This window comes from Pundamilia nyererei, unplaced genomic scaffold, assembly GCF_000239375.1.
Source record: "Pundamilia nyererei isolate P.nyererei 1_Seehausen unplaced genomic scaffold, PunNye1.0 scaffold00264, whole genome shotgun sequence".
NCBI classification, from domain to species: domain Eukaryota; kingdom Metazoa; phylum Chordata; class Actinopteri; order Cichliformes; family Cichlidae; genus Pundamilia; species Pundamilia nyererei.
In genome coordinates, this window is record NW_005187665.1 from 79237 (window position 1) to 106324 (window position 27088).

Genomic DNA, 27088 nt, shown 5'->3' on the forward strand with positions numbered 1-27088 from the left:
TCATGTCCAAAATCATTTGCAGTTTGTTCAGAGAGAGGAGAAATTGCTACTATGATGTGCACAAATGACTGAGTGTTGTGGAGGTTGAACTAATAGTTATGAGAATTTCAATTCTGATCTGAGAAACGCACCAAAGCGACTGAGAAAAACTGTAATGATACAGCAACAAACTACTTCTTTTGCTAATTTTGGACAGGCAGGCAGCTGGATTTCCACAGACAAAGCAGCTTCATTGCTCAGTTGTGTTTCTCAACAGGAAAAACATTTACTTTGAACAATAAGTAGCTGTAACCCGAACAGTTAGATCAGCGCTCGCAGCATTTGTACACAAGCATGGACCAATCTGTTGTAATCTCTGAGGCAAAGTAATGTAAACTAATGGGATCAATACGAGAGTGTGTGAGACAGAGTGGGCTGTGCCAGAGCTGAAAAAGCAGAGAGTCAATTACTGAACTTATGAAAATTGGCATACGTGCCCAATAAGGATACATTAAAGTAATTACAAAGCAGTTCTGCTTAAAACTGAGCTGCGTCCTGCTGGAAGAGACACGTCTAAGCCACTTCCCAGTGCTTCGTGGTTTTTGTGTCTTCTTCTGTTTTTTTCCCCTTTTTAAAAAATCAATTGGCATGCACAGAAAATAGACAAAAACCTAATATTGTAATTGAGCCGGACAGTTGCATTACTGCCTGATTACATCACTTGAAAACAAGAAAAATCAAAGCTTGAGATGACGTTTAAAACCTCAATATGACATATGCTTTTAATATTCAAAGATGAACACTGTTAAGTATTAAACTTAGAACATGAGTGTCAAACATTAGGCCCAGGGGCCAGAACCTGCTGGATGGCTTTGGAAAATGTTAAGAGGGGCATAAATCTTTGGACTTAACTATATTTTTATGTTTTTTTACAGCTTTTTCTGTTCCCCCATAGCCATTCATACTACATTAAAGTGGATAAGTAATGGATAAACAATTGAATGACTGAAAGGTTCCTGTTTTTTTTTCTGTCCACATTCGAAATTTAGGTAAAAATAAGAAAATTTTCATCAATCAACAAAAGCCTTCGGTTTTATAAATGTGGGGGAGTCTGGGCAGTGAGCTACCAGAGCTTTTTTTGTAATTTTGCACATATATCATATAGAAAAATAGATGTGCTGTTGACCTTACACTTCTTTATTTTATGTTAAGAAAACTCAGCGATTAAATGTGTAGTTAAACGTCTTTACATGGATAAAAAGTGGAATTTCACTCAGCCTGCTTAAGACCAAAACAGTCTGTATGTGTCCCTCGATGTAAAATGAGTTTGACATCCCTGACTTAACAGAAGCAATGATAGCAGTGAATCTGTCAAATAACATTAAGAAAAGTCTAGATGTGTCAATGATTTTCTAGGCGTCTGAGCAGCAGTTCTGCCAGACCTCTTTCCCCCCTCCTCTTGCTTTTCCTTCTACTTATTATTTTCCCCCTACTTCTTCTTTGTGCTTCCTCTTCTACTTGCATGTTTTGATTGATTCGTTTTCAAGGTTTTCAATTTGTTTTACATCTATACAGTGGCATTTCAGCCAATCAAAACGTACTGTGAATTTTCATCTACTCAGTTTAGTCAATTGTGGCCTCAGAATCTTGTTTCCTTTGGTGTTTGTTAGATAGAATGGGGTTTTTTTTCATCGGTTTTATCAGTAAGTCTGGCTATTGTAAGTCTTTTTAAAAGCACTGGGAAAAAAAAGGAGAAGAAAAAAAACCACCCAAGTGTTACACATGTGATATTATGGCCTCATCATGTCTGTGATGCCAGCGCCTTATGATAGAAGCACAGTATTTGGCCCTGGGCCTAGAATTGCACTGCAGACAATGTGTAGAAAGCAATGTCTCCACAGTCACTCTGTGTCTGAAGGAAAACTTCTCTGTGGATATCCAGCTCCGGGATCAGAATATCCAGGTTGGAAAGTCCTATGAGAACCAGTGTTGCAATGTATATGTATTTATATAAGTATTCATTAATATCAACAAACCTAATATTTTAAATGCTATCTGCATGGACAGTATCTTGGGGTCTTGTTCATGAGTGCGGGGAGAGTGATCAGGAGATCAACAAACGGATTGGTGCAGCGGCTGCAGTGATGCGAACACTGTACAGGTCCGTCTTGGTATAGAGAGAGCTGAGCTTAAAAGCGAAGCTCTCAATTTACTGATCGATCTACATCCCTACCCTCACCTATGGTCACGAGCTTCGGGTAGTGACCAAAAGAACAAGATCGCGGGAACAAGCGTTGGAAAAAAAGGGTGGCTGGCCTCTCCATTAGAGATAGAGTGAGGAGTTCAGCAATTGAGGGGCTGAGAGTAGGTGGTTTAGGCATCTGACAAGGTAACTCCTGGGGACCTCCTGGGTGAAGTGCTCCAGGTATGACCCACTGGGAGGAGACCACAGGGCAGACCCAGGACACGCTGGAAAGACTATAGCTCTCAGGTGGCTTGGAAACACCTTTACAGGAGGTAACTAGGGAGAGGGAGGTCTGGGCTTCTCTGCTTAGGCTGCTGCCCTGAAATAAGTTGAAGAAAATGAATGTATGGATCTGCATAGAGTCTATGCCTGCATGTAGTATTATTACTTCCTCTTTTATTACTAGTTGTGGCTTTTGTGCAATGGGAGTCTTGCTTTGGATATTCAGTCTACACTTATGGAGAAAACACCCTGTTGGGTGAAAACATTGCAGACATAACCTATGATATAGCTTTACACGAATGAAAGCATGTGGAAACAGCTGTGCACAGAGACTGCAGCCAAAGCTGATTTTAGCAGTCTTTTATGAAAATAGACACCATCAGTACACTAAATAGCTGAGTACAGCTTTTTTTTTTTGAAAGGGAGAAAAGAAATCCTAGGATTAAACTGTGCATTGGCAAGCATCCACTCTGCTGAAGTGTCCTTGAGCAAATGAATTCTCACCTTGACAAAAATGAATGCCAGCCAGCTTAAGAGTACTGTGGGCTGACCCAGACCTCTGACACTGAACACAAATAGACAATTGCATGAAATCTATATCTGACAAAGCATCTGCATGAAGCGATGTCTCTCCTTTAGAAGCCAGTGAGAAAGGACCCCAAAGAGATGTGAGAAAAGATGCAAAAGCGACCACAAACAGTTTTTTTATATGCTAGTTTAGGATGTTTTTCATTTTCACTTTTACATTCAGTAACCTGCTGATCAACAACAGGTGCAAAATCAGGGTTTCTTTTTAAATCCATGAAGAGGAGCAGACTGCATCACCTACATAACCAATGTAGTTCTGCTAGCTTTCCAGCAAGAGTGCAGCAAGCTAGCATTTAGCATCATGCTGGCTCTCTCGCATCTGCTCAGCAGTTAGAATTGCTGCATTTACCATAAATAAGTGGGTCCTGGGTTCAAACCAGGGTACGGCTCTTTTGTGAGGAGGTACACTTCTCCCCATGCTTGCAGAGATTTTTCTTGGAGCTCTGTTTTCCCCTGACGTGAAACGTTTGCTAGGTTAATACTGTCTATGAGTGGCTGTGGCTTAGGAGCTACAACCTGTCAACCTCTCTGTTTCTTACTTTCGCTCCTGAAGTCAGCATGTTGAAGTATCCTCGAGTTGCCCCTGGTGCATCCATCAGAGTGTTAACGTGTATGTAAGTGTTAGATAAAAATACCAGTCTATTTGACTATGTCAGTATAGGAAAATCTTGCAAAAGAGACGCTTAGTTTCACTTCCTGGTCAAATAAACACCTAAAAATATCAAACTACAGTTGGATTACCAAGAGGATAGTCTATCCCAGTGGCCATGGGTGTCTATAGGAGTTGACTCACTTTTTTAAGCAGGCCTAAAGTGGTGATTAGAGGAATTGCAGTTTTCAGTCATGAGACTCAAACATCATTTTAATCCAAACATGATGTTTTACTAAAAAAACCCAGATAGCTTTATTGTGTTAATTTATTTGAACAGTATCAGAAAACCAAATTTGAAAATAAAAGTGTAAAAACAGCAGTGCTACATGGGACTCAGACTCCTGGAAGCCCCATGGTTTCTCGAAATATGCTCCTGTGTTCGGTGGCATGGTGTTTCATACGTGCAATCAGGCAACCCCCCTATGAGCAAGCACTGGGTGACAGTGGGAAGGAGAAAGTCCCTTTAAACAGGAAGAAACCTCCAGCAGAACCAGGCTCCAGGGGGCAGCCATCCATCATGACTGGCTGGGGGTCGGAGGAAAGAGAAGAGAGCAGAGACAGGCAGTCTATCCATAGCTGTAATGCGGTTTGCTCACATTAAAACTTTTTGTACAGTATGTTACAATCCACATGTGAACCATTACTCTCCTTAAAGTTCCTGAAAGGTATATGTATGCTCACCTCCCAGATTCCGCTTTTGTCACCAGCCTCTCACAAAGATCTTTCGCTTTATTTTCCCCCCAGTTTTTCCATCCGCCGGTAAGTTATTGCTCCAAAGTTAATCGCAGTATCCGTACTGCAACACATCAACACAAGATTGGATTACTGTAAGATTTAATGGATGGAAGGACATTTTCTGCACTCTGAAATTGATTGTCTCCAGGGACCGCATGCATGTGATGGCTTGACATAAGTTGTTCTTGTATTATTTGACGCTGTTAAAGGTTACATAACGGTGCCCTGAAATACCACACTTCCACTTCTCTTCCTTCAAATCATAGCTGATCACACCTATTTCCTGTCAGGTGTTTTTGTCCTCTGGCTCCCTTTTAGACTTTTGGTTCTGCTGCCCTGTCTGCATTTTCTACCTCTAATCTGTCATTTCCGTCCTCCTCGGATACTTGGCTTTAGGTCATCTTTCGCATGCATCTCACTCTTTTATCCTCCCTCCTCCATCATTTCTCATCAATAAACCTCTTTTTCTCTTTGTTCCCTTCCCTCCTCTCTCCTCTCTCCAACTTTCCCTTCATCCGCTGCAATCCCTCCTCCTCTCAAACATCACACAATCCCCTCCTATCCCAATCCAGTGCACCCTAACTCTCTCCCTCCCTCTCCCTTTATCTCTCCCTCCCTCTCTCTTTCTCCCCTTCATCTCACCTCCAGCTAGCTAGGAGAATCCTGCTCCTCCTCCACTTGGATCGCTTCAGCCCGCCCCTCTAGTCCACTTTTTCCCTTCTCTCACTCTCTCTCTTTATACCTCTCACTCCCTCTCCTGTCTTGTCTCTCTTTCTCTCTCTTCCTCTCTGTCTGTCCTCCACTTCTTTTTTATCTGCCAGAAGCTCACAGAGGCTCGCTGCTCTATCTTCAACCACTGAAGATTCAGAAGCACTCCGGACGGAAGATCCTGTCACAGAAGGTAAGTGTCTACGCTTGTGTGTTTGTGTGTGTGTGAGTCTTTAGGCATTCACCCTACCCGCATCACCACCTTCCTCGGGATGCAGATGGGATGGTGAGAAGAAAGAAGGGTAAGAAAAAGATGGAGTGACAGATAGAAGAAATGTTGTGGAAAAAGCAAGTTGTGCAATAAATGGGAAAGTGGACAGGATAATTAAAAATATTTGGAAGAGGCAAACAGCTGTGGATGATGGTGAAGGTAATGGTGAAAGAGGGGGGATATTTCAATGCAGCAGTCACATCCAACTGCACCATCCAAAAAAAGATGAAAAGAGTCAGAGAGAGTTCAAGAAGAGGGAAAGAGTGATGCTGCAATAATAAAAACAACCAAAATAACCATAACATTAAAAATGAAACACAAAGAGAAAATGAGAGAAATATTTGAGCTTGTGGAGGAAAAAAAATGAGAACGGGATGCTGTAGCAGCTGCATGCCTACAACACAGAGGTGCCTGCCTCCTCCTCTCCCGTAAAAATCCCATTCACAAACAGGACCTGAAAACAGGCGATGGTGATTGGTTCCCTGAGCGCTGTGTATGTGTGCTTTATTGTGTGTATGTGTGTGAGCATAGGATCGAAGGAAAGGAAGATATGGAGCAAGAGTGAGTGTGAGCAGTGGAGAAAACACAGTGCATCCCCATGCGTGTGATGATTTGGAGTGAATGAATGTGCAGGGCGTGTGTGTGTGTCTGTTCTTGTACATTAACTGCACTGCCATAGTACATACTACACAATGCTGCAGAGGCATTGAGACAAACAGTGACACTGCATTATATATCTGTGGAAGCACTTTCTCACTGACACCACAGCCTCACAATGACAGACAGATGTGGTCACAGACTTGGGGTGGCAGTAATTTGCAACCAGACTTGAACTCTTCTTCTCTCCTTGCGTCATTCACATTGCCATTCCAGATTGTCATCCCTCTCCCCACCACTGTCACAATCTTCTCTGCCGCTGCCAACCCTTCGAGATTAACAGCTGTCCAAACACCAACGCTCTCATGACTCCCCAGTTCTGGCCAATTAGACAGCGACATTTGTTTGCGGAGAGGGGGAGAGTCGGTTGCACTTCAAGTGGAAGGGGGTGATCAAAAATGGTTAAAAAAATGGATGCAGAAAACTTCAGATGCCTTCTTAGTGTAGGAGTGATAAGTTGGACTGAAAAGGGAGGCGTACAGATAACGATAGGATCCCGTAGAGGCCAAGAGTCAAAGACAGAGGATCACCAAAGCAATTAAAATATATCTTCTGGTAACCATTTAAAGCCTGTGCAAAATTTGGGCTAAAGCGACAAGAAGATTTAATATCTGTAATTCTGCAGTACTGATATGTTATTCTTGGACTTTATAATAAATTCTGTGTTCTGCCAAATACATAGAAAAAGGCAGATCACGAGCTTTGGGGCATGTAAGCCAAGCATGTCTAACATATTCACCAGTCCATCCATTATAAAGTTGGACGAAAGACATAAAACAGTATTGTCTTTTCACTGGTAGTTAGCTTTTTACCTTGAATTATAACTTTGCAGCTTGACTGAGACACTTACAAATTATCAAAGAGATATATAAATGTTTGTCATCTGCATATGATTTGGCATTATATAAATAAAACTGAATTGCGCTAAATGATTTATGACCACTTCCCTATTAGATGTAAAAGTCAGATGTGATGCATGGTAGAATATATTTTTGTGATTTCATGGCAGCCCTGCATAGAGCCCTGTGGAATGTAAAATACCTACATATATAATTATGTCAGTTTTCGTCTTTAGGCTCGAGATATGAAACAAACCAAGACAAATTATAGGGACATACAATTTTGTGTCATCTGCATATACAAAAAGTGAATATGCAGACAAAAGAGAAGAAAAAATAGGGCCCAGATCAGACCCTGATGTGTACCACAGGTAATTTCTCTAGATGAGGAATTGGCCCTCCAAAAAACCCCATTTTAGAGTGACATTAACCTATAAAAACATTCTTTTTGCTCCAATATTTCAAGAAAAAGGATAATATGAAAATACAGCCCTCTGTATCTGCCTCTTGCTCTCTCTCCACTCCTAAAACTCACACATCACACAACCCCATTAAACTTTGTCACCACTTCCCTATTAGCTATAAAAGTCAGACTCAGTGCATGGTAACATATCTTCTTGGGATTTCATGAGAGTTCAATGAATTAAAAAGCACAGGGCCCTGCGGAGTGTGAAATACCCAGGTGGGAAATAATGCTCTGTGGGAGGGATGCATGAGACGGGGTTGCAGGGTGTGTGTTAGAGAGAGAGAAACAGCTTCAAAAAGAGGGAGTGAATGTTTTTCTTATGTCACCGTGTTTGACAGGACAAGAAGATGAAAAGAGGGTAACAGGGGAAAGAAAAATAAAGATTGGTGTGTGGATCATTATATGTCTGTGTGTGTATGTGTGTGTGAAGCTACAGCAATGATGTGCATGCGCATTTAAGGACACGTCTTGAAAACTGCGGCACAGTATATCTAGTATATCTGTAATGCAATTTTGTCCGATTCCACGTTTCTTCAACTGCTGTCATTGCAATATTGTCTCTGTTTTAAAGACTCTCAGACTAGTTTGAGGTACAAACTTGTTTATGTTTAGGTGCTAAAAACTTATTCTAAGGTTGTGAAAAGATTGTGATCTGTAACAAAAAATGCTCCTTCACAGCAGTAACCCTGACGAAACACGAGCTGGGATCGACAGTCCCATCTCGCTAATGCCATGCGTTAAGCTCCGTTGCTTAAGGACACCTTGTGCTAAATGAGCCAAGCCAACAGCTTTGATAAAACACCATTAATTGTTGCCCCAGGAATAAGAACAGGCTGATTTAGGGAGGCACAGGGAACCAGTGTAGAAATTCCAAACCTTCAGTAGCAGATGCGCAGCAATTGCGCTGATGCGTCACATTAACAGTATGACTGGGACATAAACGAGTGCAGTTATGTGTATATTGACAATGTGTGAACGAGGTGCTACCTGTTTAACAGTGACAGTTTGTTTTAGAAGACTGTGCTCAATTGTGTGGTAGAGTTACACACAGGATATATGAATGATGCCATTACTATATTAGCAAGAATATGGATGCTGATGTGCTGTCTAAATCGGCTTTGAAGTCTTAAAATATTATTAGATATGATGTTACGCTACTGACTTTTAAAACAGGAAATTGACAGGAAATTGAGGGACAGGAAATTGAGGGTGTGGTCAAAATGAGTAGGATTCATCCTGTGGTGGCTATAAAACTCTGTAATACATTTCATGGTAATCTATCCAATACTTTTCTATCATCTTTTACAGCCTCGGGTAAAGTGGTGGACTGATACACAGACAAACTGACATTAACATCCTTAGCGTACAAACAGACAAAGAAGCAGGAAACACATGACTGACATCAAAGTGCTCTTTGGTTTACAACAACTTTATTTTTTCAAGTGAATCCAAGTGAAACCATGCATAATAATAAAAAAAAACACCTACTGCCTACTTATGTCTGCTGATGATTGTGTTCAGGGTTTTATTTTTTCCTGCGTATTGCTGAGGAGGATGTGCTTTGGCCTACAATGCAAATCACCGTTTGCCTATCTTTTGTGCTCTGCTGCCCATTGTTGCGGCGCACATGTTGTGGAGACATGACTGTTAATGTGAGCAGGGAGGATGGAAGCCCATTGGCAGAGGGCTGAGTAGGGAAGGATAGTGGAGAGAACATCATGAAATCAATAGTCAGAATGTGAGCAGTATATTGACGTTTCTTCTAGACATTTCTTTATTTATTATTTTTTATTGTTATTTTAAGCATCACTATCATCATTGTTCCTTATTTTTGGTGCTTTACTTCCTGAATATCTGTAAATCCAAACATTCTTCCACTGATCCTCCACATTCTTTCACTTCCTGTGATCCGCAGTATCTCGAGGATGAGACCTGACTACTGACCATATGGTTACCCCGTCACCACGGTTTCTTAAGAGGTTGTCTGGATAATTAAAACACTATTCCAAGGAACGGAACAGAGGTCACGCGGAGAGAATTTGCATTTGAGCTGATTTCACGAAAAGCACAATTAACCCCCTGTTCAGAGGGCCCTCGTTGAACGGCATTAATTAAAACACAGATTTTAATAAAGATGACTGAAGAAGAGGGAGTCACGTGGTTTTGCTGAAGAGATGGAAAAAAGGTCAACCGGGGTTCGGCATTTAGGAACAATTGATGTCCATTTTTTAAATTCTCACCCCTATCCAGTGTGTAATGCACACGGATACACAGAAACAGGGCCTGTAACGCTGGGCCAGTCATAGGTGACACAAAGACCCCCCATATACCCCAATGCACCCACAAACTAAGCAGTTGCATTTACACAGCATGGAGACACATTAACAAATGACCCTGTTATCATAATGGACCCGACAGAAGGCTGTGATAGGCGGAGCAGCTCGCTATACACTGGTGGGTTTTCTTTGCCAAGGTCAAGGACAGATGTTGTTTGTGGCGGTTGCGTTGGGAGAGAGCTTGATGGTTTCAATGATACACAGGCTGATCATTAAAAGAAAACGTGCCCAATGCTGCCTGTTTACAGCTTATTATTGGGTGTGCTGGCCTGCAGACACACGTGTGTAGACGCTGCCGCGTGCGTATATGTGTGGCACTGTGACTGTGTGTGGACTGCACTGGTGCTGGAACAGAGCCACCTCCTAACAAAGACTTATGAGGCTGGAATGAACAGCTTGTATCGAAGCATCAGATGTTGCGGTTTGGCTAATATTTGAATAAGTGATGGGATTGTGGCAGTGCGCAGTTTACTGCCAGACAGTGCTCAGCTGCACACTGTGTGATTGTGTCAAGGTGTCACATGCTACCAGAGTGAACAGCATGGTGCAACAAGCAGCAAATTGCCCAGCAATACTGGAAACTTGCATTACTTTTAATGGTCCTGGCGTATATAGGGCCTCTTCCTCTTTGTTCTATCAGTGTACCTCATCATGTAGCTTTTCTCCATCCAAAGTAATGTCACTAAATCCACATAAAGTCACTATTTCTCCAAAGGCAAAGAAGGCTTTCCTTAAGGGAGCTCCAAAGGTAATTTGAGCAATTAAAAGGGTCGATGTGAACTTGTAAGGTCAGTCGGTGAGAGAAACTTGACTATTTTTAGTGGGGTCACGAAGTCTGTGCTAACTTTAGACCGTCACAGAGGTCAGTCCAGAGAAACAGTAGTCAGCCCACTTCCAATTAGAGTACCCATGACCTCTTAAATGAGATCATTAACAACCTGTTGGTCAGATGGGAGAAGGAGTGAGCAAAAATTGGATTGAGAGTTTTCTTATTATTTTAGTTGGGTCTTTTTTAAGAAAAGGAACATTAATAGGATGATGATGTGACCTATTTTGTCAAAGTCACTTAAAGCCTCCATCTATGGGGAGCCAAATCTTATCACACACACACACACACACACACACACACACACACACACACACACACATATATATATGAATATATATATATATATGAATGCCGTGAGTCCTCAGGTTAAACATTCACCGTTCAACAAATGCACAGCAATTATTCAAATACAGCTTTGTCATTGGTTTAAATTTCAGGCACGTTCTGGCTGGTTTCACAATAATAAGGCTGAAATGAAACGAAAATGCTACTTTGGATTCAACGAATAGTTTGGAAATTACAGCTAAGTTATGATGAGGACTCGACATAAGCAGCAATGTGGAACTTTCGCCTCTTTGCTATTATTACACATCCTTCTATAAAAAGTAATTTTAGTAACTGGCTTTCTTATTTCTTCAAGAAAAGCAAAATTTAGCAGATCAACATCACATTGATTAAACAACAACAGCACCAACAGCATAAACACAATGAAAGCTAATCTCAAATACTCTCTAATGTGGAGAAAAAGTAGTTAAATGGAGGGATGGTTTTGCCACAAAGTAGTTGTGGCCTTGTAAAGGCCTGTTTATTTAGAACAATATCCATCAATCCCCATTTAATGTTAACATATACCAGGCCACATCTGGCCCCTTAGGAATAAAGCCAAGGATGCTGATGGTGCGTAAGTTTCCATTTATCACTTCTTCCTCTTACCTTCCTCCCCTTTCATCTGACCTTCATTTCCAATTCCCTGACGCTACATTCTGTTTAATCCAAAACCCTTATCCAATCATCCACCCTCTCTCTTCCCTGCTACCATCTCTGTGTTATCACCTGCTTTCCTGCTGGTTTATGCTGAAATATAACTGTCGATGAGCCTGGTTGGCACCCAAGATAAATTTGACAAGAAGATGACAAATCTGCATTTTACCATTAGATCTCTTCTTCTGTACTGGTATTGTGTTTCTCATGCACTCAGAGACTGGACTGAATGATCCTTCAGATTGAACAGAGAGCATCATTTATCAACAAGGTTACTTAACACAAAAGTGTAACCCCCCCCCCTTTAGTCCCACAGGCTTTTAGTGCCATACTAGGAGAATATAGATCCACCTGGAGTTTATTGCATTGTCAGGTAAAGAGATTGAGACATTTTTATTTCATATGTAATAGAGTTCTGCTCAAGTTCATTGCTGTAGTTTTGTCAAAACCATTCGTGTATCGAGAGGTTCACATTTAACCGCAGAGGCTTAGTGTGGCTAAATGTGACCCTAATATTCATGAATATGTTCATAGAAATGTTCTTACATTCCTCTCTGAAGTAAGTGCACTGAAGTGATGAAATGTGTACACTTACCAGTGCTGTTCTTGGCCTTCATGTGCATACATCTAAATTGGTATCTGAAATCTGCCTTCAACCAGGACCCCATTTCTCTTACTGACCTTGAGGTTGAGGTTGTCAGCAAAGCAGTAAGCCTGGCTGTTCAAAAAACCCCCAGCAATAACCAGCATTGTGAAAATTGTGCCTCCTCTGAGAGATGCAAAAAAACCCAACACATCTGGCATCAAACTTCATGTGAAAAGAAAACAAGTTTAAGGAAAAGAAGGAAGCAGGCGGAGGAAAAAGAGCATCTGATGTGTCAGGAAATGGCAATTATGAGGTTATGAGGAAACAGTTTGAAAGTTTGAAAACCAACTCATGTTTATTTTTGTCTTCCTATTGGTCACATCTAGTAGTGAACGTGCTGCCTAGTAGAATATGTCATGTTAAATTTTACATGTAATCTAATTCTTTATTGATAGTGAACCATAGGACTAACGGTTGGCCTTGTTTTGTTTTAAAGCATTAAGAATGACCCACAAAAATCTATTAATATAGTTTAGTTTAAGGGTGTGGATTTACGCTTGGCCTTTGTCATTTGTGTGTACGCATGACCCGAGGGTCTCTATATCTGTTTGCAGAGTGCAAACAAATGCAGGAGTTTAATCCTGGATTTGTGTGTGAATTGGTCATATGCAATATTTAAGCACAGGTTAGTCAATGAGGTCGTATGACACTGTTAAGTCGTCTGTTAACATGGGGCGTAATATTATTAACCCAAACCAGCAATTAAAATGAAAGCTGGCTCAGTAGTTTGGGTGTATAAAGAGCAAATGAAAGCTAAATTCAAATAAAACTGAAAAAAAGTAAAAAACTGGAACAAAGAACAAAGCACAAAGCTCTCAAATGGGATATGAACCGCTGTGTTTTGGCTGACAAACATGAATCTTTGTGCATTCCTCTTAATGCCAGTGACTTCTGACAAAATGCTGGTGAGTGTGCTGAGTACACGTTGTCACATCCTGCACGTTGACTTTGATGTGTAAAATTGGTGGAGCCCCCTTTTACAAAGTAAAATTTCATTATAGTTAATTAATTGCCTTTGCCAAGCCCTGTTCTACTTTGTGTGATACCTAACTAAAACACCATTTGGCTTTATACGATGCATTTGAAACAGACCTGCCTTTTAATTAAAGACAAATATATTTCTAGGCTTTAAATACAGCAGTGTTTTCCCAGCAGGATTAACAAAGCCCCAAAACAGACAAAAACTCTCTCTGACAGCGTTCATGCCATAATGCACTTGTTCCTGAAACCCATTCACTTCCCTGTCATATTCAATCTGGCAACACAAGCCTGAGGCCTGTGGTATTATCAGAAAGAGGCACTAGGTTGAAGAGAAACAATGGTTTTGTCATATTTAACCAAGGACTGGACTCAAAAGGCAGGACTTGGAAACCGACTGCAGTTCACCGGTTTTATTGCAATGATAAAAAGTGTAATTTATGGGCAGGTAAGTGATACTGGCAAGTGGAGGTTTCTCTAAAGGCAAAGGATAGGAGGCTCTGCCAGAGAGGAGGGGAGTGATTAGTGATGGCCAAGGTGAGTCAGAGATGATCTTGCAGATTTTGCAATTAAACTCTAAGACCTTTTTAGTTTCTTGAGCAGCTGATTCAGAGTGGGAAGCTGGCAGATGGATAGGTTTTCAGGAGGGTGGAGAGCGGGCAGGCAGGTAAGTGTAACTCGTCACAGGTGGAGTGGATGGCAGGGAAGCTCAGGTGAGTGGAACTGGATGTGTGAAACAATGTTCTTAATGAGACAGGAATCAAAGGAGCTGAACAATGGTTCAGTATTTCTGACTTAAACAAAAGAAAAAAACCTGAGAGAGTAGAGGTGACCGGATCGATTTAGCTCTCAACAGTATCACTACCGATGCTGGTATTGGCATCGCACTTATACTTGTGCCAAAGCACTGATTTAAATTCTAGGTATCCAAAAAACCCAGATTCAAAAAGTAGTAAAAAGCTAAAAGGTGTGTTTTGTTCTGTTAACTAATTATTGTGGAAAGTAAAACGTGTTCAGAATTTACAAATTAATGATGATTCGTCTCATAAATTATGACACACTGCTCTCCACTACAAAAAAATGGCTTTATAGGTTAAAAGTATCTTTATTTGTATTAACAATCTTGGCCCTGCATTTACTTGGTATCTGATCAATTCCAGAATTTGCAGTATTGCGCAGCCCTAGAGAGGAGGCAAGTGCCCAAAAATGAAGGCTCCGCCCACAACCAGGTCTAACAAGGAGGGGTGATCCACAGCTCCACCTGAAAGTGGGGATAGAGAGTCTGGAGAGAGAGAGAGAGTAGAACTTTTATCTGACTTTTACCAGCTGCAGGGGAAGTTGGGGCTGAGGATGCATTTTGCTTTCTATTTCAAGCGTGTGTATGGGCATTACATACATTCATAATGCACTTTGTAGTGCACGCTAACGCATGCATAGAACTGTGTAAAACTGGGTGTGTGCGTGTTTATTGATTTCCCTCCCTGCGGGTAGAACTCAGTTTCACTCTCTGTGTCTTGTCGCTTTATAAATGAATGCACATGGGAACATGTATATGGGAACACGCGTATTCTGTCCTCAACCACCAGCCTCGGGCACATTTTCTGTCTTGTCCATTTCCTCGTGTAAGAAGGCTGGCAAACAGGCCTGAGGTGATTCCAAAGTGTAGACCGAGTGTCTGAATGAGCACGAAGAGATGCAAGGGGTGAGAGCTGTGTGTGCGCTGTCCCAAGAGCGCTTTAGCGTGTGAGCAGTCGAGGGTGTGCTAGTATTGTTGGAACTGTTTGGGTTTTCTGCTGCAAGGTCAGTGGAGCTCTGCTGCCCCATCTTTTTTCCTTCTTGCAGCACTGCAGGAGCTGCTGTCAGTGATGGGGTGGGAGGTTTACGTGTGTGTGTGTGGGGGGGTGTCAGCTGCTGACCAGGCATTGCTGCCAGGGTAGGATACAGGGTAACATGTATAAACGGGCATCCATGCGCAAACTCATTCGTGCAGGGGAATATTGCTCAGTCATGGAGGTACAAATTCAAATGCATCCAAACACACCGTGCCACCAGCATCTAAAAAGTCTACTGTTGAGCACTTGACTTGCCACGTGTGTGGATAGCCATCCTTCTCCCTCTCTCACCCCTCTAACTGCATCATTATCCAACTGTGAGGATACACTGGGAGTCTATATTTAAGAAAAAAAAACCCCCCACAAATGGGCAAACTCAAGCGCAATGCAGACTTGTGTGTCAATATACAAATCACCTGTGTAATGATGCACAAAATCAGGCAGAATTATAACATTCTGCAAAATGCATTTCTAATTTCTCCTCACTGCAGTAAAGTCAAGCTATTGTTATGTTAGGAAGTGAGTGATGGTGCATTGTAGTACCTTCTCTGGCGTCAGAGCATGCCACTTTGCTGACTCAAGGTCAAATTCCCTCTTTAAAATAAAACCAAAAGAAAAAAGAAAAAAATCAGTCTACCAATGTGGGCGAATGCCCCCACACACCTGCCTTTATGTCAAATACATTTAACCAGTCATCAAACTGTGACTTTAACAAGCCCTCCTCTCCTCGCTGCCCACCTCCCTGTCTCTCCTTCCCCCTCTCTGTTCACTCACATCACAGACATGGCCCAGAATACAAATTGTGTTTTTCTTTCTTTAATGCTAAGGAGAATGAGAGTTTGAGTGAAAGTGTCCAACCAAAGCTAAAAAAGAGGTGGCTGCAAGGCGTTAAAGCAACTCGTCAGACAAGAAAAAACAACGAGCGGACAAAGAAGTGAAGAGGAGGTGAGGTCGGGTGGGAGAGAAAAGTATAGGTAAATGGAGGATGTGTGAGCAGTTAGCGACAATGAAGAACGATACAAAGACGGAAAGGCAAAATGCAGATAGGAGGTGCTCCGTGAAAGCCAGGCAGCTGGACAGACGTCAAAGAATTCAACTGTCTGCTCCGGCCTACGGCGCGAATTGCTGCCAAAATGTTGGGAAAACTGCACAGAGCTGCAGTTGGTGCGTTGATTCTTAATGCTCAGATGCAAAATATTGTTTAACAGGGCTTTGATTTCTCAGCGTCTACCTGAGAAACAATCAAAAGTTATTTAATAATAATGGCCGTTGATTTTGTCATAATGCATACCTGACTACTTAACCAAGCTTTCGGGTTAGGCCACAGAGCCTAAAGAAGTGCACATTTCTGCATGTCTTTTCACTGGATGGGTAAACTGAACTCCAAATGGAAAATCCAGCAAAGTGCCCGTTTCAGTTTACCCTCACCCCTGCTTTGCTTAGTCCGCCAGGGCACTGCAGCATGACACAGTGCATAGTTTTTCCTGCATGAACAAGCATCTGCCTGAAGTGCTTTTGAGCAGGACGCTGAAAGGGACTGCTCCTTACCGACAAGGACAAGAGTCGTGATATACAGACCGTGGCACTCATGAAGCAAGCCATAACTCTCGGTAAGGCAGGGTTGTCCTGCGCACATCACGGACAGTATGCAGTGAGTCAGGTCTCAGAGTCCATCAACCTTCATTAAAATCATCAGAAAGGGGTCTGCTGCCACTCACGCCAATGGATCTCTCGCTCTGTCCGCTGGACGGACGTCTCGCAATGTTTCACCGAAGCTGTCTCTTCCCGTTTTTCCTCACCAACGTCAGAGGAAACAAAGGGGAACAGGCAGACGGATGAAGAGGGGAATCAGGACCCAAAGGCCGGGGATGCTTTTTGTTTGTGTGACTGTGCTTTATAATTTTTTTTATGTCTGTATAACCATGAAGGCCAAGTGCCTGGAAGAGGTCTGTGTCTGCATGAGTAAAAAAAGAGACACGTCTCTCATGACTCCCCCTGACCCTAGTTAGTCACGACTCAAACCATATTTGTGTTGTGTTGCCCTAAGTGCCACACCAGCTAGTATGCACACAAACTCTGTGGCGCATTCAACGTCTGTCTCATTTGATTAAAGGTTTTTCCTGCACAAAGCCCGGCCGAACTGGCCTCCATCACTTTAAAGGAGCCAAGGAAAAAAAAGGACCCTTACATCACGCTGCTGTGAGCCAGCGAGGCATGACGAGGACTGCAGTATTTTCAGTGTGTGTGTGTGCGTGTGTGTCTGTGTGTGTGTGTGCACACACCTGCCTTTAACAACACTATATTAAACTAATCAAGCCTCTCTAATATTCACTGACACAATCGGAGAAAGATAGAAGTGGGTTTTCACTGTGAATCGTTCAGTTGAAGGTCACAGTAAACACTCCTCCACCTGGTTTCGCTTTTTTTAAATGGCTTCATCAGCCATATCCATCAATGCCACACAATGTGCGATAGCAGCATGATGTATAGTGCACTTTTACATTTCTGCCATGAAGAATCAAAGTAAACAAAGAAAAAATACTCATATCATAAAAGACAGCAGAATCGTTCCCAGAAAGACCGGAGGCTGCCATTACCGATAAAGTTGTTTTAAGCTAGTCATATGAAAAAGCCTGTATGCAGTCTTCAGAAAAACTAAGTCCACCTTTACTACTTCCATAGGAATTAAGAGGGCAAGTAGCAGCTAGATGCTGACAATCAAATTCACTTGATTAATTGAGCAGCAGCAAGTGTGAGCACCTCTGTAAAAGGAGAAGTTTTCTCAGTTTGCTGCACTGGGAGGATTCAGGTGTGTTAACACACACACACCACAGTCTTTCCAGAACCTCTCAGGAAAATCCCTCCAAGGTCAGACGGTACAATGCACAGAGAAATGGATAACAACACAAGAGCTACATCTCAGACTCTACAGGCCTCAGTTAGCGTGTTAAAGTTCATGATAGTATAATTAGATAAAAACTGAAGAAGTATGGCTTGTTTGGAGCTGGGGCTGCCTCTTGTCTCTAAAATGAACATGATAGCATGGCTTAGGTTAGCAAAGTTGGGTCTGAACAAATCACAATGTTCTTTGAACAGGCAAGACCAAAGTGGAGATTTCGGGCCTAAATGCACAGCTCCACATTTGGAAACTAAACACAGCATGCCAGCAAAACACCTCATACCAACTGTCAAGCACGGTGGTGGAGGGGTGATGATCTGGCCATGTTCTGCAGCCCCAGGAAACTGGGCATCTTGCAGCTACTGAGTCAAACGTGAGCTCCTCTGTACATCGAAGTATTCTAGTGTCAAACGTGAGGCCATCTGTCTGCAATCTGCCAATTGCTTCACTTTATCTGAATGATACCAAAAATGTAAGCAAGTGTGGAAGTAAAGTTTATTTGTGGTGATTTTCACAGACATGTAAGGGCTGTAGAATAGACAAAAGACAAAAAAAGCTGGGAATGTAGGAAGCTTGAAAGGGTCTAAAAACTTTCTGAATGTACTCTGATTACGTCGGTTAGAGCTGTTTGCAAACGTGGGAGAGAGATTAATCTCAGAAGACCTGCTTCTTGAACTTTGTCATGCAATGACAGTGATTTAACTCTTGCAGTCAGTGGCTTGTCTGGGTCACTTACGAGTGTGTGCTTGTATGTCTCTTTGTATTTGTGTCTTGACTGTAAATTATGCATGCATGTGCAGACTTCATACTCTATAAGAGGAAAATACATGGTTGGATTTTTAATCTTGTTAAAATGTGTGTGCGTGTGTGTGGGTGCATATGTGTTTTGGCTGCATCCGGACCTTCGGGGTCTTTGTCTTGCAATGCTGCTGAATAAAACAAGTGAACAAGACAGTAAAAAGGACGAGGCATTGCAGTACAGAGACAGGGGAGGGGAGATGGTGACACTGATCACAGAGACAACTAAAAAACATAGATTCCCCCGTCAAAGCCAAGGTCATCCAAGCTATAGGAATGATCTTGGGGAAGTGCATGTTATAATCCGCTTATCATTCTTTTAGCTATCTATCAATTTGTTTTGGTGTCATTAAGGTTGTTACCTTTAGAGTTTTTTCCTTTTTGCTTTACTACGTATCATGTAACAGTCATAAAATTGGTATTGGCAGGTGGGGGTTGGTGTTCAGGGGTCATGGACAGTAACAGTGAACACATCAGCATGTATGACAAAGTCTTTTGTCATTCTTTATCTGTATCACCCAGCCGCTGCTCGCAGAACTCAAATACAGAGAAGCTGATAGCTAGATGATGTAGACAGTTAAAGCACAGTTTGTATAAAATGCAGCATAACTGATTTTCTATTTTTTCATTGGTTTTTTTTTATGCGTAACACACTGGTGGACAGTCAGTTGACTTTTACTCAGCAGAGGCAATGCACTGTAGATATAAGACTAGCTGAGCACATCCTGGGAATGCTTCAACACTCCCTCAACTTAAGGATGGTTTTAGTTCATACAAGCCAAAAAAAAAAATCAGATCCACTTTGGATTTAGAAACTGCAGGACAAGCTGAAAACAGACAGCCATAATGTGCTGATGGTTCATGTGATACCCTTCTGTCCTTGCAATGGACATATTTAACACAGGGCACACTATATAAGATTCCATGTCAATTCAGAAGATGAGTCTGTCAATTTATTCTGACCGCTTTAGTGACACTACAGAGACAGGTCAGGAATGACTACTCAACTGTTGTGTATTATTACTATTTATCCATCCATCCATCCATTCATTTGCTTCCGCTTATCCTTTTCAGCGTCGTGGTCAGCTGGAGCCTATCCCAGCTGTCATAGGGCGAGAGGCGGGGTACACCCTGGACAGGTCGCTTGTCATGATCCTGGGTCTTTTGACCCAGCGTTTTAAGTTTGAGTTTATTTTGTTCATTAGGTTATCTAAGTTCATTTGGTTATTAGACTCCTTGTGTTTTCTTCCCCTGTATTTAAGCTTCCCCTCACCCTTCGTGTTTCATGCTGCGTGTCTTATGTTATCAAGTTTGTATTATCATGCCTAAGTGTTTCTAGTTCTTATTATTTCCCCCTCGTGTTTCCAACCATGTTAAATCTCCCCTGCTCTTCATGCTTTTCATGTCTGTGTCTTACGTTGTCAAGTTCTGGTTGTCGTGTCTAAGTCTGCATGTTTCCTGTTTTATTTTGAAAAGGGGTCTTGTGTTCTGTGCTCATGCAGTTAGTTTTACTCTTGCCTGTGCATCATTATGTTTATCCTAGTCAGCTGTTTCCTCATGTGTCTCCACTTCCCCTAATCACCTCCTGTGTATTTAAGTCCTCTGTTTTCAGTGTGTGATTGTCAGGTTGTCTGTTGTCCATGCCATGCCATGCCATGCCATGCCATGCCATGCCATGCCATGCCATGCCATGCCATGCCATGCCATGCCATGCCTTGCTTCCAAGTTTCTTGTCTAGGTTTTTCTTATTGTTTGTTTAGATTCCCCAGTTTAGGTTTGTGTTAATTTTGCTTCAGTTTGCCTTGCCCTTTGTTTGTACCTTTTCTACCAGCCATTCAAGTTTTGTTCCCTGTTCCTTGGAGTCTGCATTTTGGGTCCTTTTTTTCAATTCATACAGTCTGCCCTCGCCAGACTGTGACATCGCTAGTCTGTCGCAGGGCTAACACACAGAGACAGACAACCATTCACACTCACATTCATTCCTATGGGCAATTTAGATTGATCAGTTAACCTATCCCCACTAACTGCATGCCTTTGGACTGTGGGAGGAACCCACACAAACATGGGGAGAACATGCAAACTCCACACAGAAAGACCCCCGGCCTGATGGTGGAATTGAACTCAGGACCTTCTTGCTGTGTGGCAACAGTGCTAACCACCGTGCTGCCTTATTGCTATTTAATCATATATTTTTCATGTATCATTATTTATATATTAAAAATATTGATAAAATGTTACTATTTAGTCATATATTATTTTATTAATATTATTATCTAGGCAGGTCTAATCTAGACTTAAGTCTGCCTTAAGTTGTTGCACGTCTGCAAGCAGCTTTGCAACCCACAAACAAATCCAGCTTTTTTTCCTTTTTGTGCGAAGTCTGACTTAACCTCCTAGGACCTGGCGTCCACATATGTGGACATCACATTTTGGGTTATTTAGACCAAAATACTCAATTTCGCTCTACAAGGGCCTGATATCTACTCATGAGAACATTATATTGCTATTGTTCATCAAAATTTTAAACAAATATCCTCATATGTGGCTCTCTTTTTTCTTAGAAACAAAAAGAAACAAAAATTAGGTTAAAAAAACATCTGGTGATTCTTTGTTTTTACATTCATCAGGTCCCAATCAGCCCAAATATCAAAGAGAAATTAGAAATGCATGCCATGGAAGAGTTTGGGTCTTAGGAGGTTAATCACTGTCATCGCCATCGTGACAGATGCAACGTCTTTTTTTTATGGGCATCTTACTTCATATACTTCTTATACTTTTCATATATGAACATAAAATGCAAAAAGCAAATCTAAGACAGTGCAGATGTTAATAACAATTATCTTTTGGATTATAGTGGCAAATCCATCCATCCATCCATCCATGCATCCATTATCTTCTTCTTCTTAGCTAGGTCCCGGGGGCCTAAGCACAAAAACTCAGATCTCCCTCTTCCAGCTTATCTGGGGGAACAGGCTAGCCGAAAGATATAATCTCTCCAGCATGTCCTGCGTCTGGCCCGGGGCCTCTTTCCAGTGGGACATGCCCTGAACACCTCACCCAGGCAGAATCCTAAACGGATGCCTAAACAACATCAAATGGCTCAATTGAATGTGGTGGAGTAGCAGCTCTGCTCTGAGTCCCTGTTGAGGGACTGAAGTCCTCACCCTATTGTTAAGGGACAGGCCAGCCACCCTTTGGATAAAGTTCATTCCTGCTGCTTGTATCTATGATCTCGTTCTTTTGATCACCACCCAGAGCTTGTGATCATAGGTGAAGGAAGGGATGTAGCTCAACTAGTAATTCAGCAGCTTTGCTTTTCTGCTCAGCTCTTTCTTCACTATGACAGACAGAATTACAGCATTGTAATTAATATACATTTAATTTGGCCCTAACACTGAACCTTGTGGTACACCACACACAATGTCCAAACATTCAGGTCTATACTCATCCATTCATTCATCCATTGGTCGAGAGACAATTCAACACAGGTCTAACAAAGACAGGCAGACAGACTACCTGCACTCACATTAACTGTCTTGGACTGTGGAAGGAGGCTTAAGTACCCAGAAAGAAAATGCAAACTCCACAGAGAAAGAGCCCTGCCAGATGGTGGAGTTAGCTCCAGACCTTCTTGCTGTGAGGCAACAGTGCTAACCACTGAACCACCATTTTGAAAAAGCAGAAGGGCAAGGAAGACCTTATTTTAGAGGGAGACAAATTTCCTTTGTTCTATGATTGCATGACTTGGGAGAACAATTTTAACCCAGAGGGTTAAAACATAAAGTTAGTGCAGCCGCATTGAAGTTCTATTTATCTCTGCAGGCGGATTTGCAATAGCATGTGTAGTGCCATGGGTTCAAATAGCTAGTCTTTTTTTAAGCCTCTGTTATTTGATTGAGAGTGTTATACAACAAGAAGAATAAACTTCTTCCACTTTACTGTGTCTGCAGCTCAACACACCCTCAGATGAATATCTGTTTCTTCGACAGAGGAGAGCATCTCACTGGTTACACTCATTGATACATAATAGCAGAAATGATGCCAGTTCAAGCACTGCACCTGAAACTTAACCATAATTTGCAGTGATTGTGCAATTATTTCATCATAAGTAGCAAAAGACTCCCCATAAGGGCCAAAACTATTGCTTATCAGAGGTTAAGACTGGATAAATGAGACATATAATTTATTTTCCCCACATTGTTTTCCCGAGTTCTTTCACATTCCATAAACCTCTTATCTACTTTCACTGATTTAAATTGTTAACAATGGTGGCATTTTGTTGATAAATGCAGAAACCGCATAAATCTGTCCCACAAGTGAGGCTCACACAAATATCAATCCAAAAAGTAATTAATTCAGAAATTCTCCTTGGCAGTTGCAAATGTCTTACTGATTTCTACCATGAAAGATTACTCCCATTCAGACACTTCCATCCAAATACAGTGACTCTTCTGTCTTCCCCAACAAGTTATAATAGCCATTTTTACACCTCATTGAGCCTAGAGGCAAAATTATGACAGCACAGTATTGATGCTGTTGTCTATTTAATGAGCTAGATGAATTAATCCATTTGGAATTAGAAGAAAAGAGAGAAGGCGAGAGTAATGGCTTGGCAACAGTTGGGACGATGGCATGGAAAACACATTTATCACACAGAGCCAAAAATCTCAAGGGGGACTGTACCAAGTTTGATTGTGTGTGTACATTTATATGATATGTTGCAGGTATACATTTGTACCTCCACGTCGGTGTGTTCACCTACATATTCATGGATTATAAGTCAGTTTCTAAAGACACAGAATGACTCTATGTTTGATTCGGCTATTCTAACGCAGGCTGACTGGCAAAACATGACAGATAGTCTTCCTGGAAAGAGAGGAAAGGAAGAAGAGGAAATGCTGGGCACAGAACTGTTGGTGCAATGATTAGGCCATTGGCTGCTCATCGCAGATGTGCGTGTGTGCGTTTGTGTATGTGTGTGCATGTTTTGTGTGAGCTGTATCCAGGTCCTCCTGTGGTCAATGCAGTGCACCTGGAATATAATGGCCCATTTGCTGTGGCCAAATGATCTCGAGGGGGACGGGTGTGTGAAAGGAGAAAAAAATAGAGAGGAAGTTTAGGGGATTTAGGGGCGAGAGAATGGGGGAATTCAAAATGCACATATGAGACCACGTATGTGTGCCACTTCCAGGAAAGGAAAGTGGAAAACTATGGGTGGGAATAGTGGAGATGAAAGGGAAAGAGAGAGAAAGAGAGAGGGGAAGATTGGGGGAAAGGATAAAGGCTAAATGAAAGGGAAGAGATGGATGGAGAGCCAGAGAGATAGATTAGAGTGTTACTTTAGGTTGCAGGGCCACATTGTTTCTGCAGCTTCAAGGGGATGGAGAGGAGTCACGTAGACAAATGAGGCAAATAAAATTAAAAAAGAAAACGTGGAAGCAAAGACTCAGAGAGCGTACATACAGGAAAGCCTTGTTGTATTGCTACCTTTTCACTCTGCTGCTGAAAATGGCTCCAATCCCAATAGATGATATCATAACACTGATTTAGAGTTACTTCAACATGCCTCCTCTCCTCCCTCCTTTATAAACTCTGGGGGAAAAAAAGCACTTTTAAAATTGGCAGAGCTGGCAGAGATTCACTGATGCAGTGAAGTTATTCCACCAAAAAGTCCTCCGACTATGCGATCCTACTGGCTTTTCAACCATATCAAACAAAGGATATTTGGAAGAACTGAAGAATCCAAAATTAAGAGGCAGGTGGGATCGATGTTGCACACTTATTTTTGGGATCACTTTTAAGTGTTATTTTCACATGGGACTAACATTTATAACCAAGTCCTTTAAGAAGTTTCCACATCTGCTGGTCCTCTGGGGTCTGTTTGGATCTGAGTGGTAGAGGTGGGCGGATCTATGCAAATATTGATAATTTTGATACTGGTATTGAATCAATACTAGCACAGTACGATCAATGCTTTGTTTCTATCCTCTGAGTTGAGTATGTAGCCCACCGAATTGTGTTAAATTAACAATTTTTAGCAATTTTCTCCTACACATAAGCTGCCTTTAGAAGTTAAAAGTATCTGTATTGATATCGGCGTTACTAGCCCTTTATTTATTTGGTATTGATATCCAAATGTGCAGTACAGCACTGAGCCGACATCATCAGGGAGTCTGAGTAGACATCAGCATACTTGCCTGTTTTCTGTGGCCCCTTCGACTCATCTGCAGAGCCTCACTGTTGGTTAACAGTAAAATGACTATTTATTAAGTTTAATTAATTATCGCCTTACATCTTACTATAATGAAATAAATACTAATGTATATTAGCCCTTTTCCATTAGTACCTACTCAACTTGAGTCGACGCAGCTTGACTCGATTTGAGTACCACCTAATGTGCGTGGGGTTGTTATAGCAACATGGCCAAAAGTACTGTGAGGTCATTTTTATATTACCCAGAACAATGGAGGAGTCGATTGAGTCATCTAGTGATGTCAGTGACTCGCCAATCGGTGACATCAGATCTCTTACAACCCCGTACGAGTAGATCCTAAAACAGTACCTGGTATGAGGAAATCCCCAGAGACCGAGTCGAATCGTGCTGAGCCGGACCAAGTAGGTAGGCAACTATCAGAAAAATGCTAAATGTCTTTATCTACCCTGTTTCCTTCATGTGTGTGGGCCAAACTTTGGACAAGGATTATCACACACAGAGCAATTGTTAACATCTCTATATTTTTTTATCTTATGGATTTAATCATCATCACTCTACTGTGGTGAAGAGAAAGCTGAGTGTGACGTTAAAGCTGTTGATTTAGTGGTCGATCTACTTTTTTTTTTTAATTAAAATTTTCTTTATTTTAAACCCCTTATAGTCCCACACGTGGGAAATTTTGTAGCTCTTTGCATTTAACCCCAGCACCCAGGGAGCAGTGTGTAGAGACGGTACCTTGCTCAAGGGTACTTCAGGGTAGCCGCTCAGTGGATTCAAACCCCTGACCCTCCGATCCCTACCCCCACCTATGCCCACAAGGGGGTTAGTGACCAAAAGAATGAGACTGCTGATAAAAGCAGAAGAAGGAAGTTTCTGCTGAAGGGTGGCTCTCTCTTAGCAGATATGGTGAGGAGCTCACCCATCTAGCAGGGGCCCTGCTAAAGCCAGGATATCTCCACATCAAAGGAAACCATTTGAGGTGGATCTGAGGTATCTGACTAAGATGGAGGAGGCCCCCAAGTAGATGGCACTCTGAAACTGGCTATGGAGCACCTTGATGTCCCCTCAGATTCCAAGGTGGAGGAAGTGTGAACAGGGAAGTTTGGGTATCTCTGTTTTTACTCCCACCCCCTGACCCAGACTTGGTTAAGTGGCAGAAAATGGATGGATGAAAGGAAATGAGAGAGAAATACTTCAGGCAAAGCATTAAATCTTTAAATGGAAACCAACTTCCAACTGGCTTACAACTTGCTACTAACTTCTAACTTGACTGTAAAATACACTCAGTGTATTTCGTATTCATAAAAAACAAAAATCAATGTTTTCTCTTTTTCAGATGAACCAACAAATAGAACTCATAGAACTTCAGCAGGGGACAGGAAGTAATGAAGGACGTAATGATTTTGGACATAACCTTGTTCTGAATTTGACTGTTTGCCGTCTCACTGATGCAACGCATTCAGTAGCTACTTGAGATGCAAAGAAACACATGCCCATTGAGGCACAGCATCTGACTCTGTCTCGTCTCGCATGAATGGAAAGTGGCGTAATAATGAAATGAGAAACTCAATCATAGATCTCAAGAAAACTGACAGGTGCCAACATCCAACTGTGTGAGAGAGAAAGATACAAATATTTCTCAAAAAGAAAAAGAACAACAAAAAAGAAACAAAGAAGAAACTTTATTTGATACCAAATGCTACCTAGGAGAGAAGGGATGACATGGACGTACAACTGAGAAAATGAAGTGGGGATGCTGGGGAAATGAAAAACAGAAAGAGGACTAAAGGTGGAAGAGAGAAATAGAAACCGAGTATACTCACACAGCCGTTTATCTTCAAAAGCTCGTTGCAGATCAACCTATGGGAAACATGATTGTCTGCAAAAAATATTGCAGACTTCATTGTGGACCGACGTAAAACTCAGGGGATCAAAATTTCATGGCACTGTCTAGCAGCTGTTGAGGTATTTCAGTCTGTAAAAAAGTGGGGGATGACTTGACTTGCAGTGTGATCGAGGAAGAAAGATCAAAAGATAATTTAAAAGGCGTGAAAAAAGCTGGTCTATTATTGTTTTCATTAAACTGTCAGCACAGCAGTTGACTGCTTTCATCAAAGCTCTGCCACTCGCGTGCACGTATCTCTTGCTTGCGCTTCCTCTTTTGCCCCTATCTTTAAGCCCTCGACGCTCTATTTCATTCATACCTCTGCTTC

The 27088-nt window shown here is 41.8% G+C and overlaps 1 protein-coding gene across 1 annotated transcript in view; it reads left to right on the plus strand.

The window, feature by feature from the left end:
- The first annotated feature begins 5183 nt into the window (after nucleotides 1-5183).
- pvalb6 (parvalbumin 6) overlaps nucleotides 5184-27088 on the plus strand; it is a 60198-nt gene continuing 38293 nt past the window's right edge. The window contains exon 1 of the mRNA XM_005750155.2: nucleotides 5184-5322. The gene's annotated coding sequence lies outside the window, so the exon portion shown is untranslated. The remainder of the gene's footprint in view (nucleotides 5323-27088) is intronic.